General features: G+C 36.7%; 1 long non-coding RNA gene across 2 annotated transcripts in view; it reads right to left on the bottom strand.

The window, feature by feature from the left end:
- Nucleotides 1-12498, bottom strand: part of LOC138687259 (uncharacterized) — an 83529-nt gene extending 71031 nt beyond the window's left edge. For both annotated transcript variants that reach the window (XR_011326521.1, XR_011326522.1), the window contains exons 1-2: nt 12196-12498; nt 11970-12085 (exon numbers count right to left, since the gene is read on the bottom strand). This is a non-coding gene — a long non-coding RNA (uncharacterized lncRNA). The remainder of the gene's footprint in view (nt 1-11969; nt 12086-12195) is intronic.
- Nucleotides 12499-12779: the final 281 nt, after the last annotated feature.

Genomic DNA, 12779 nt, shown 5'->3' with positions numbered 1-12779 from the left:
GCATCATAATTTAAAAAAAAACACCCCTGTTATTTGGAACAGTCATTGACAAAACCATGGGCTTTTATGCTTGGATCACAGTATACACAAGAGAACAACTGAACTCTCCCTTCATTGAGTGAAATTAATTGTACAAAGAACAGTCCACTCGACCATTCCTACTTACCTACACATATACGACTATGGCACTTGGCATTCAATTTTCTTTTCACCAATTCCTATTATGTTAGCTAGACAACTAAGAAATCTGGTTCAATTCTCTCAGTCACAAAGGAACACAAGTACTTCAAAGGAAGGTTCCCACCTACATGGCAAACCTTAGAGGATAACAGGAAAACATGTTAAAAGTCTAAAAATTTGTAAGAGTTATATCTTCAGTCTCTTTTACTTTGAGGTACTGCCTCCCCTTAAATGATTTCTCTAGCAGTGTTCATATTTAGGCAAGTTTGGCAATCTGTACAGAGAATAAAAAAAGACAGAATAGCCAGGCACATCGTAAAATAAGTAGCAAATATTCCAGGAAAACAGTAACAAAACCAGTCTAAAAATGTACACAATTATTTATAAGATGTATTATTTTAAAAAAATATTATTGCAAACTTTAAATCTTAGTGTTAGTTACATGAATTTGCTAAGAAAAAAGGGTCAATACCTTTAACTAGCATGCAGTCATATATTTGGTCCTATATAGACATGGGAAATACAAATTCACCCAAATCCAGGAATGAAACCCCTTACTTTTCTCCAAACAAGAACAACTGCAAAATTTGTGATACATCCCTTCCATACAAGATTTATTTAGGCTTCAATATTATCTCCCTGATCCTTCCTTATACTGTCAATCTGTCCTACTGCACAGTTAAGAGCAATGTGCAGGTTAATTCTTATATGAGCTCTACTAACCTGAGGATGCTTCAACAGCTGAACAACATAGTTTCTTTACCAACAAGCCTAGTAAAGTCTTAATGGCAAAAGAACCAACACTAAGTTTGTTTCCATCACAATATGCTACAGTGCAGCTACTTTAAAGTGTGATTATAAAGTAGCAAGATTTTCAAAGTCAACTCAGTTCAGTAAAAACCTGATGATACCAACAGAAGTACTGTTTAACTTGGGCTAAAATTAAAAATGTATCAGTAAAGTGTCAGCAATTTAACAGCACTTAATCTCTAGGCTTATTCACCTTTAACAAACCCATTTCAGAAGTAGAAAGTGTTTTGCACTGAGAGTGGCCTACTACTCGGAGTTTATATATTAACATCTAACAGATCCACTTTTCCCAACTGTTCTGTCAAATTATCTTAATCTGAAAAATTGCTTTTCATTCATTCTCTGATTTTATACTCTTGTAGCAGGTGTCAAACTACAGTCTAGTTATTATATACAAACCTTATCTCCTCACTGCTGCCAGTCTTTCATATCCTCAAGATCAAGATCTTTTTCTTAATATTTTTGATGTGTCATGCACTATCAATTGGAGACATCAATTCAAATTGTTCCCTAAGTTTCCAGGTTGTTGATGCAATCTATGACTTGATTCCACTCCAATGCAGATTTAAAGGATATGTTGACACAGCCTGGAATGACTCAAGATATTTTGACTGTGTTTTTTTCTCAAAACCTTATGTATTATTTCTAAAAATGTGTTTAGCCTACCATTAGTTTTCACTGTTCAGAATGCTCATCAGGTTCTCAAATCCTCATAATTTTAATCTAATTATAAATAGTAGGTTAAAAACCAGTAAATTGTCACCTAAGGTCAGTGGTAGATTGACCTGCCAATCTCAGTAGAAACAAGATCTGGCACTTACTTCTTCTTGGTACTGTATTGTAAATGGATGTTGCAGTGAAATAGGTAATTCAGAACACAGTGAGGCATAGTCTGGTTGTTCAGTTTCTAACATTTCTATAGTTCAGAAAACAAACACATTTTTTAGTTCTCTTGTCCTATGCTATATCTAGCCATGCAAAAGCAGTGCCATCATGTAAATTTGAGAGACAGCTTTCAAGCGTCTTCTTCAAAAACATGTTGTAGGCTAAAGTTATATGTTATGCAAGTAAACGCAGTTAGAGTATTTAACAGACCTAAAAACCACACCTGGAACAACAAAAAATAAGAGAGCTATGACAAGACTGAACTAGGAAACTGACTCAAACTCATATAGCATCCTCAACCACTGGATAACCTTTATTGGTTTTATACTGTAATGAATATAAACTAAACACCACCATTAATCTAAAGCAATCATAGTCAAGCTTACTTAATATTGTAGGAAGAGCAACTTTAAAAAGCAAACATATTTCCCCCCTGAAAAAGCCTTTCATCTGCAGTGTAGCTGTATACAAGTTCTGGAGCATTTATACATATATCGAAATTTGCTTAAAGGAAACAGATAACTATACTAGGAATTGCTTGTTTAGATCTGATCTTTTAATCAAAAAGAATAAATGTTCTTCTGCATATTAAATGCACAAGGAGTTGTGTTTTAAATTATCATTTATCATTGGAATTGATAGTTCTATTAGGTATCATCTTCATATTAAAATTTTTTCCTGGAGTCATGCTTGGAAAACTATTTCTCAAAGACTTAAGGCTTATGTACTATTTGTTAATAATTATACATATTAGAAGCAAATTATTTTATAAAACTCTTAAAAGACTGTGTATATTTTGTCATTTTTATTTGAGCACATGTTGTAAGTAGGTCTTGCCTGTTTTGTATATAGTTTGGGGGCAATTTTTTCCAACTGCATTTCTAGCCACATTAGAATATCTAATGGGATGGAAAACAAAAACATTATGACTATTAAAGCCACAAAAAGGCCTATTTCCCCTCTCCCCCCCCCTTCTTTTTTCTTTTTAAGGAACAGTGTATTCTTCTATAAAATACAATATTTTAGTGAGGTTAATGTCAAATGTGAGTCAAGACATTTTATTGATGACTTTTTTATTTACTCAGGATTTGTCTAACATGGAACAGTCAGTGCTGTGAGCTATTGCATGCCTTGGCAGCACACAAGCCACTTGGTACCAGCCCCACATACATTCTCCTAGCACACCCAAGAATGCTTACTTCCAAGATTCCTTGCTGCAGACAGAAAGCGTGTGGCAAAGATAGCTGGCAGAGTAACTAGGACATTGCATTTCATATTCAGGTTTAGTGGACTCAAAATTATCTGTGCTGACAAGCTCCAAGGTTCTGAATAATTTTCATGATCAGGGATGACTTGAGTAGAGTTCAGAAGAGATACCATGGGAAAATGAATCTCTCACAAGATCGCTTTGGAGGTATAATCTGAAACTGCCTTAGACCTGTTTGAAGTATGCTTGATGACCATAGCAGCAGAGAGTCATTCTAGGAGGCAAGAACTGTGTTCTAGAAAACTAGACCTCCTTTTGAAATTACCTGATCATCCTCACTACATCACTGTCATGGAGGTGAGAGGATATAGATAATAAACAATAATAAATTATACGTCTCCTCCACAACGTGGAAACCCTAAGGCTTAGGCATAACAGTTAAGGCAAGAACCAGGATCTTATCTTCCCCAACACTTCAAGTAAAAGGAGCCAGAATACTACTACACCTGCAATTTACATAGCCAAGATTCTAATTTGACTATTGCTGAGTTAGAATGGTAACATTTTGTTGGACTCCCAAGTTCCCTCTGATAATGTACTTACAATTATTTAAAATTATCTTTAAAAATTAATTCTAATGAAAGCTGAAGACAGAATGGTAACCATTGTGTAATGGCTTTACACAGAGCATCGCAAGAGTTACACAGAACTTGCATCACTATTAATGATCAATATCAAGCCAAAATAGAGCCAATCTGGTCCCATCTGCAATTTTTTTCTCTCCTTTTTATTACTGCAGTAGTATTACTACACATAGAACAGTAGGAATACCTAAACCACACATACCTCAGTATCAAAAAAACCCCAAAACATATTTCAAAGCTATTAACATAAGGTAGTTAATAATATGGTTTCTGGTATTCAAATTCTTGGGCCTTGCTCACATTATATCTGTGATAAATGATCATCATACAGATCAAGATGAGAGATTATAAGAGAGCTGTAATTAGCAACATCATCACAACCCTATTTTTGTTAGTACAAGTGTAAAGCAAGTAGCTTTTGTCAGCACAGTTATGTTAGGCACAAATTATACCTCAGATGCCATAGCTGAGTTTGTAGAAGCTTGTTTTGGACACCAAGCCAACCCATTCAGCTTCTCAGTAATCCTGTTTTGGCAGTCACCCTGACATTAAAAGCTTCATCTTTGACAATTTAGACTTCAGCTTTACTGCCAGGCATTAAATACGCTATTCCATTAACTACCTGTGCAAATTCTCCAACAGTAAAGGCTGTAAATGAAAAAGTAGTTGCAACAAAATGATTAGGTGGTCTACTTCCACCAAAAAAACCCCAACAAACCTCCAACAAAAACAACTCACAAAAAAATAATACAAAACATACCAAAAGCACTTTATCCTCTCAGGATAATGTGTTCCGTATGGCTAAAATAGTAAGGATTCCAATCTTCGTACATCAAGGAAACAGCTCAACAGAATTGAAGTATACCGTTACTGACAAAAATGGTTCACATTAAATCATTTTCAGCAGAAGTTCCAATTAATACATGGTAGCCACAAAGTTTTCTAATTGTAATCAACATGCATACTACATCAATTCAGCTCAGATGCATTCTTTGTTCCGCTTTCTAGCAGTTCTGACAGAATGCCTTCAAAAAAAGTACTTGAATAAGACAGTTATAAATTGTGTTAAATGCCCTTTTCCTCAGTACTTACATCTCTATCTAATCTATAGTTATCTTTACAGATGTAAGAGTAGCAGTGATCACATTAAACTACAAAAATTACATTCACAAAAGCAAGAAATTCATAATTAAGGTTGATGCTTTCAATTCATTCTATCTACCCTAGATACTACAGTTTTCAGAGTTTATCAGATTACCCACCATGTGAAGACTCAAGCTGCATCACAGGATTCAAGAGAGACTGAAAACAATCTCAGTTTGGAGTCCTTACTCTCTGAACTGTACTTGAAATTCTATCAATCAGTAGTTGTTCATGTGACAGTAAGATTTGCTTTTCAATGAATTGTTTTTCTATTCACAGTATCCAAAATAGCCTTCTGCACAAATAACAGTTTTAAATTCTGATTTCATGCAGTTAGCTAGGACTCCATGCCTACTGTGCATCTAATGCACTTATTTCACCTTGTTATCTGGTACCAGCAGTGCTGGGTACCCCACTCACTGTTGAGAACTGAGCATTGTCCTTAGAATTCTGCAAGGTAAACATTGTTAAAGGAATTTTAAGAAATCTGATTACAATGATCTTTTCTTTTTTTCCATGAAGAACTGACATTTTACATGCAGCTTGATTACGTCCACTGAAGAAAGCAGTAAGTTTTGGCCAAGGTGCAGTAGTCCACTGTACTTACCTATTTGTGAAATATTAGTTAGACACTTATTTGGAGGACAAATGAAAAACTTGAAAAAAAAATCAGAAGATCCTCAGGTTTATGTAATACCCATTAAATGTTTAGGCAGAAAAAGCATTCAGATATTTAAAAAAAAAAAGACTGAACCTATCCTCATGGTTTCCCTGATTTGTTTGCATTGTTCCATCACATTGATTAAAGTGAGTTAATAAATAGAACTTGGATCAGGGTTGAAGTTATTTGACAGGATTGTTTGCATAAAAGTGAGAAGAATAAAGCAGGAAAAAACCAGGTGAGGCTAGAAACTGTAGGCCCAGTCCTTGGTTATACAGTTCTAAGTGTCTGTTTCAGCTGTTGAATGCCTGAAGCTGGAAAAAAAGGGTAGAAAAGAATATGCCTATGTAAATAGGAAAGCAAGTTAAATATGCCTTTCATTTGTCAAAATGGGGGGGGGAGTTATTGAATAATGAGGTCATCTTGTTTACATGAAACGCTGCATGAATTTATTGATCAAATTGTTAAATATGAGATCGGCATAAGTTATAATAAATTTGAAAAGCAAGCTTACTACTTCAGACAGGTAAAGAGTCAGGGCATTCATTCACTAAATAAAATTTCTATGCAAAAAACCACATCAGACAGCATCTTTGGATTTCCCTGAACCGCAACAGGGAGCCTGAAAGAATGGAATCCCACAGTCCCCATTACCTAAAGACAGCTCAACCATGAGACAGAAAATTGTTTATCAACAGGGTAATTGTTTGAATAACTACTCCCAGATCCCATGGCAAAACAGGATGCCCAGATTTTATTTTGCAAAATAAAAATCTCCTTTGACAAACTTGCTGTAAAACAAGCTTTACTGGAGCCAAAAGGTTCACATCTTAACGTAATTTGGGATTACAGAGTCTAAAACCTTTTTCTTTTGCAAAGGCCAAATAGCATTTCCCAATATTGTTGGTAAGCCATAGAGGAAACTAGCTTCTCCAACAGAACTCCAAAGTCACAAGAATTCATCTTGTATTAGCATATTCTACAGTTTTAAACTATTTCTGATAAATGCATAAAAAGTAACTGCAGTTTTACAGTCACTTGTGATCTTTGTACCACATTCATGCTGAGCAGATGTTAGCCATTCTTGACGCACCATTGAGATCAAGTGGGACTACTCATCACCCTGCAGGAATCAAGAAATGTATAACAGATGTAAACCAACCATACAAGTTAAAGGTCATTCTAAATGAAAAGATTAGTACAAGTGTTAAAAACATTTTCTGCCTTCCATAAAAATAATTTTCCCCAATATGAGAGATAACAATTGGTATAATAAATTTATAGTGATGCAGTATATTCATACAGTGACTACCAGAGATAAAAATTTCAGATTTGAGGATATCATGCATCATACGAGATCAAAATATAACATGGTAAGACTGTATAGTTACGCAAGCAAAACTGTTGCACTGTATTATTTAGCTACGCATACATGCAAGCACACACAAACCAGTTATCCTTGTAAACAAAAAGCTCTTCTGGGAAATAAATTTGCTAAAACATAGCTATGTCTGAAATATTTTTTTTTTTTACTTAGGTACTACCACATATCCTAAACACTATATACTTTTAAAATGATCTATACATTAATGAACTTGGACCAGAAATCCACTTGGTACTGAATGTATTGCATTATTTTAATGTGTTGTCACAGTGTCTCATATACAGAGAATAGTAACACTCATCTTTACCAAGAGATGAACAAAATAAGCCTTCTCCTGCAGATGACATTTCTGAGTCTTAGCTATACAAGATAACATGCGAAGTTACTAAATTTTCATTGATTTTTCTTCTTTAAACACTAAACATAAGTAGTAAAACAGGATTTTTTCAGAAAGGAAAATGTCTCTGAAGATTCTGAAACAGGCTGAATTCAATAGCAAGATCAACAGCACTGGGTCACTTTTGAGCAATAGGCTGACATAGATTAGCTGGATCACAAGACAAGGGTGCTGCTACCAGTACAGATCCCAGTACAAACGACTTTGCAAAGGCCTTTATTATTTCTCACTTCTCATAAATTTCCTAGGTTAAACTGGAGGACACAGCAGGACTTGTGTTAAACCGAAAACTGCACCCACTTGAAAGATCATTTCAGAACAGAGTAACAATAATAAAAAGGTATGCCAAGCACTGTTTTATTTCACCCTAGCAGCAACATTAAAACTGAATAAATATTTGTATTATTTTAACTATTCTAGAAACAGAAACATACATCAAAACAAAGAGATCCTCAATGAAAACTCACAAGATTTGTAAGCCCCATAGCAAGGAAACAACAAAACATTTTGAGTAAATTAATCTAAAATGAGCTCCTAGGTGCAAGCTGGCCTTATAACCTCAAGGATAACAAGCATATGCTATCTGTAAGTGCAACAGCTTTGAAGTAATCTGTAGTTTAACTGCAGTAATTTTGGAGGTGAAGGGTTGTATATTTTACTGTATAGAAAATATGAAGAATTTGTAGATTAAAGCATAGTTCTCTCATATTTACCAGTAAGATAGTAAAAGAATTTTAGTCAAACTATTTAAGTGAAGGAGACCTTACCCATCACAACTGTCAGGGAGAAAGCCATCAATATTCACAAGTGAAATAATCAATTCCAGCACCTGAATGACTCTGAATGGAGGCTAACAGGTGACATCTATTTAGACTAACACTTCAACAAAGCTTAAAGGTCATTAAGTATACTACTGACAAAGTCTGGAGAAACTATCATGTTCAAGATGTCCAGACAACAAATATGAAAGAATGACTGTACTGAATTAAATAATAAAAATAACCTTCCTAGAATAACCTGAAAAGTATATTCTTTTTCTTTCAAGACTATCCAGGAACAGCAATTAGCTTGCTAAAATACATGAAAGAGCTCAGATTATTATGATGAACTGATTTATGTCTGTGCAGCAACTGCTAGGTAATTTATCCAAAATGGCAGCAAAAGGAAAAAAGAACAGTCTTGCAATACCAATTTAAAAAGAGATCTGATATGAAAATAAAGGTGGAAAAGTGTATTTCATCTCTTGTTTTCTGTTTGTCCTCATTTTTCATATTTAAACATAACATCTCATGAGTAACAGAGACACAGCTTTGATTCTTAGAATCAAAAATAACAAAGAAAACAACAGTGCAGTACCGTGAGCAAGAGCTTCCCTATCAAAATGTACTTTACATCCAGGGAAGCTGACAGCTAAGGGAGGGTTTTGGAAGATCACATAGTTCACACAGGATACTAATAATTTTATCTCAACAGTCTCCTCAGTTAAGGAAATTCATATCTGAATTTCCACAAAAAAATAAGTGATATCCTCAAATGTCCACCAGAATACTAATTCTGCCTGAGGGAAAAGCAATAGAAATCAAAAACTGCAGCTGAAGGATTAATGGCCAGCAGCATCCTACCAAAATGAAGAGTCATCAAGAAACACAAGTTAACACAGCTGTGGCCATACAGTAAAAATATATCATTTAGCACAGCAGATGCATCAAGTGTTTTCAAAGTGTACTCCATTACTTATTTGCTTTCAAAATGACAAAAGTTACATTTATCCAGATTTTCACTGTGCTCATACAGAAAAATCAGTCTTAAATACAAAATAAAAGCATGCTTCCACTTTTTCAGAAGTTCAAAAGCAGTTTTGTACTTTTAAATTATATTACATATTTTCTCAATGCATCTTATTGTAGAACAATTAAAAACTATCCATGGCTAAATTAGAATAAGAAACATTAATTATAGTGTCCTTTTTCTAGTTACCAAGTATTCCAAATGGCATTTGTGCATATGAAAAAATTTTTATAAAGGAAAGAGTACCAAGATCTTAATGAAAATTAAATAGAAACCTCATCCATGAATAAAGGATACTTGTATCTTCTTTTCCTTTATTTATTTCCTTGAAGATAACCTAGCTATTCAGTGTTAAGAGTAACACTTTAAAGTGTTAAAAACTGAGACTCCAAGTCAATTCTATGGAAACCCTAATTCTCATGCATGCTTGCCCAGTGACAGGACACATGAGGACAGGATGTAGTGGCTACACCAGCACACCCTTCAACTCATTCTTGAAAAACAATGCTAATACTGGTGTGGTGAGAGTTCATTAAAATAGGTTGCTTATTCAAGGATAAACATTAGAGTATCAGTAGCCTGAAACAGAACTAATGTGAAATCTGCTTAGCTTGGTTACAATTTTGTGAAAATATTTAGTGCATGCACATTTCTCAAACTGTTCTATTGCTTTATAAATCAAAACAGATTTATGAAAGGTTCTGCTAGAATACTGATGAACACAAAATGAACATGACTTTGTGGCTCATTTCCTGACACTAAAATATTCGCCGCAAAGCAAAATACTTTTTTAAAATGACACCAGAAAGAATAAGCTATTTTCCAGGTATCAGTAAACAAATGTCGTCATGCCACTTTGAGTTACTGGTTTCTGCAGCAGATCTCCCAGTCCTTTTTCACTCTAGACCTAATAGCTGCAATTTCTTTCTTATTCCTTGAAACACAACCACATTATTTTTTGGAGTTGGAAATCAATCAATTCATCCCTGAGATGACAAAGAGTTTGCCTGCATTATTTCTGCACTAGTGGAGGTAACCCATTAAAATCAGGCTTTTTTATATAGGAGGTAGTATTATCATTTTTGTTTCCAGCAAATAACAATACAGCTGAGAGTCACATTTTTCCCCTTTTTCTTCCATGGGCAACAACTTTCCCTTATTACTTTTATTCACTCATGTTTTCCTATGAGCCACTTTGTTTTGCTGACAAGTATATCCCCTCCCCTAATGAAAAGATGTGGAATCTGTTGTTAACTCAAGCCGTTTTTTTTTCTAATAATGACAAAATACCTACTTCATGTCATATGCTACTGCACGGCTAATGAGAAAGCAACATTTGAGCTGTACATCTGTATTCTTAGAAGCCTCAAATTAGCACCACTTCTAATATAACAATAATCCTGTTAGCATAATTTCTCTGCTGTTGAATGGTAACACGCTCAAGTAAATCTAAATGGTTTAAATTACAGACTTTTCTAGATCATTAAAACTATTAAAGAGATCAAGCTAGCCCATTCTTGATCGAAAATTAAAACATATTAGTCACCCTTACTGTGGTTTGAATAAAGTCCTGAATAATCTGATGTAATTGTTTCCAATTTGCTCTCTTCTACCGCTTTGCAGTTTTGTGATCTCCACATTATTCGAACTGTCGCAATAATGAATGTTATATACATGGCAGCTGATATTAAAGAACCATCGAGACATTTTTGGTTTAGTAAAATCTGTTGTAGGCATTCACAAAAAGCTTTGGCAATTGCAGTCTGGCAATACAGTATGAAGGTGTAAACTGATTTTGAAAAAAGTTACACTGACAAAGAACGTCACTGAAACTGATATTTAAGTTAAATAACTGAAATACTCTTTTAGTTAGTTGTTTATACTCTTTAAATGAAACATGTTAAGCGCTTTCCTGAAGTCTACAAAGTGGCAAACACAAACATTAACTCTTTTTGTGGAATTACTGCATCTTAGAATATCTGTCATAAACCATCAGTGTTCCTACATTTTGTTCTTTTGTTCCACTTATTTCTCTCCATATAAACCATAAGCACATATTTTATCTTTTGAAATTTCTACTTTCTCCACCGTATGCGTACCACAGGACCCCAGTCCCTACACTCTTGAGAAAGGTCATGCAGGGCCTTCTGACGCGCGGAAAACAGACTCCACAATCGGTGAGATTGTAAAGTAGGTATGTTCATTCAGCGCTGGGCAGCACGGGGGGTAGTCCCACCAAAGTCATGCGCGCCTGATTTGGCAGTTCACTTTAAATTTATACAGTCAAGTGTTACATATACATAGAGTTTCGCAATACGCCTATACATAGGCATTACCTATCCCAGCTTCATATTAAAATTAGCTCTAGGAAGTCATTTCCGTAGTCTCCTCTCAACTGCGCTTGCGCAGTGCCTCCTTATGGTGGTCGTCTGGTGGTCGTGAAGATGAAGGCTGTATGTCTTCTTCACGGTGAACTCTTAACCTTCTGTCCCTGTGCAGACTCAGTTGTCCCTTGGCATTTGTCCAAATCACAAGGTCGGTCTTGGCTGGTTCTTGGAGCCACTGCTGCTTATCAGGGACTATCTCCTGTCCCAGCCAGCCTCAACAATGCAAGCGTTAAACATCACTTCTTATCCCCTTGGGCCATGTCTACCTCTATTGAAACTTCTTTAACTTCATTATAAGCTAGATAATTATTAAACAATTCTTATCCACATTCATATATCTACTATATCTGCTAAGGTTTCTTTGGTTCCCTGTCTCACTTCCCACCCTGTGATGCTTTCTTCCTCCCTGAATATGGGCAGCCCCTCAGCCTGTGCACCGGCACTGCTCAGAACCGTCCCCTTCTTCGCCTGCTCAGCACCCACCTCCATCCTTTGCCTTCCCTCTCCTGAGGGTGCTTCCTCAGCTAAGTGGGGAGAAACAGGAATGCCTCCTCAGACGACCTTCAGCGATTCCTCGTCCTCTGCTAGACCAGGAGTTCCTAAAAAAGGAGGCTGAAGTTTCAAACTTTTCCCAAAGTAGCACTAAAAAGGGACCGCAGCCCCGAAAAAAAGAGTAACTGTATGGCAGCCGACACAAAAGGACACTCACAAGAAAGCGGGAGCTTCCCATACCGCTTCCTCAGGACAGCCGCAGTGGCCGCCGGCCTCGCCGGCCTCCCCTCCCCTCAGGGGCGCGCACAGAGCGGGCGCGAGAGCGACCTCTCTCCCTGTCCTCCGGCGGGAGCGGCCCCTCCCTGTCCCCTCAGGCGAGAGCAGCGGTGAGGATGGCTCTTCACCTCGGGCAGGCACGGCAGCTTTCCCTCTCACCGCGACCGGCAGAGCGGCTTTCCGAGAGGACTGCTGGGAATACCGGTACAGCCCAGCGCCAAGCGGAGGAACTTCACCCTTTCAGGTACTTCCCTCGGGCTCGCCGAAGCCATGCTTCCCAAAATGGAGGACGGCCCGCGCGAGGCCGTGCCGCTCCTCACACTTTCCCGCCCTTCTCAGGCGGGCCCTGGTGGCTGATAAGGTAGGAACACACCAGCTCCCATTAGTCGGTCTTTTCTTGTAAGGATCCTATCTTACCATTTCGTGTCTTTAAAAATAAGCACAGCAGTAGGTCTGGTGGGGCTTTTCTTCTCCCCAGTTGTGTTCTGGTCTTCTGGTGTTTGACAGAGTGAACAGGAGTTAGGG

Source organism: Haliaeetus albicilla, chromosome 10 (assembly GCF_947461875.1).
Source record: "Haliaeetus albicilla chromosome 10, bHalAlb1.1, whole genome shotgun sequence".
Lineage (NCBI taxonomy): Eukaryota > Metazoa > Chordata > Aves > Accipitriformes > Accipitridae > Haliaeetus > Haliaeetus albicilla.
This window is presented reverse-complemented; position numbering and strand designations above follow the sequence as displayed.